This window comes from Glycine soja, chromosome 2, assembly GCF_004193775.1.
Source record: "Glycine soja cultivar W05 chromosome 2, ASM419377v2, whole genome shotgun sequence".
Classification (NCBI taxonomy): Eukaryota; Viridiplantae; Streptophyta; class Magnoliopsida; order Fabales; family Fabaceae; genus Glycine; species Glycine soja.
Window position 1 is genome coordinate 44795441 of NC_041003.1, and position 1623 is coordinate 44797063.

Genomic DNA, 1623 nt, shown 5'->3' on the forward strand with positions numbered 1-1623 from the left:
TATTTTTAAAAAATCCATAATTTTAATCTTTATATTTTTTAATTAAAACATTTTGTCTCTCACTTTTTTTTAAAATTATGTGATTTTAGTTCTTTTTTTCAATTTCAGACTTAATTATGTATTTTTTATTTTTTTTAAAAAAAGTTAAGCATGTTAGAAATTAAATAATTAAAAAAAGCATTTATCAAGTGGATATATTAAATAGACATATATTAATCAATTTTTAAAAATGGTCACAAAAATTAAAATTATGAATTTTTTTAAAATTGGAAGACGAAATGTTTCAATTAAAAAAGAAGAAATTAAAATCATGATTTTTTTAAATGATGATGAAATATCTCATTTAAAAATAGAGAAATTTAAATCACATATTTTAAAAAAATAAAGGGATAAAAATTACAATTTAACTTAATATATAAAATATATTTTGTCCATTCCGTTCTTCCACTATATTCATTTACTTCCTTCTCTACACTGTTCTCCATCACTCAACAACCCAATAACGACTAAAATACTCATTTCTTTGAGTCCCTTGATTCTGTGAAAGGTTTATAATACATTTTTAGTGTTTAAATTTGAGTAGTTATTTTTTTATTTTTTGAAAAATATTATTTTTATTAGTATTTTAAATATTTAAAAAATTGTTTTTAGTATCTATTATTCTTTGTGTTAGTAGTGTTATAATTTGTGATACTGTTTTATGTGTTAATAGTGTTATAATTTGTGACATTTTTTTATTGTCAAAAATGTATTTTAATTTCTTCAAAATCATTTGTGACATTAAAACTACCTAAATATGTAATAATTTTACATTTATGTTTTTATTTTTCTTCTTTAAAATCATAAAAAACAATTAACAAATCATATGAATAAAATATTTTAGTGGTTTAAAATCACAAAATTATTTTGAAAATAAATTAAAAAAGTAATTTTGATGATTAAAACTGTGACAAATTGTGAAACTATAAAGACAATGAATAATGAATAAAGAGGGACTAAGAAATTTTTCAATTGAAGGACTAATAAAAATATTTTTTTCAAGGACTAAAACTTAATTACCCATGTTGAAAGAATAAAAGCATAGTCAAGTTTTTGTTAGAAATATGATAACAGGCAACAAGAATAACCCATAATAAAGATACAAGTCATATACCAATTTTTTTAATCTTGAAAATCCTTTCACAAATAGATAACACAAGTAAAATAATATAAATCTACTAAAATATTTAATATTAATTATCTTAATACAATTTATATCAAATTTAATGTATTTATCGAAATAAAAGAGAGATTAAAATATAAAAAATTCAATGTTTCCTTTTTTAAAATAATTACACGGTTTAGCTACTATTTTTTTTATTATTAAAGAGATACAATTAGGGATATATGTCTTTAATACCTAGGATAAAAAGTTATCCCACCATTTTTTATTAACAAAAACTAAATATTTTATCACATCTTCTTCAGTTGTTGGATTTGTGTTGTCCTTTTTTCAAATCAAACATAAAAAATAATACTATTTATCTTATCAAGTATCATAAATGAACTCAAATGATTTTATTTATAAGATCCAAATTAAAAATAATATTTATTTTTTTATAACACTCAATTTATAATGTTTTT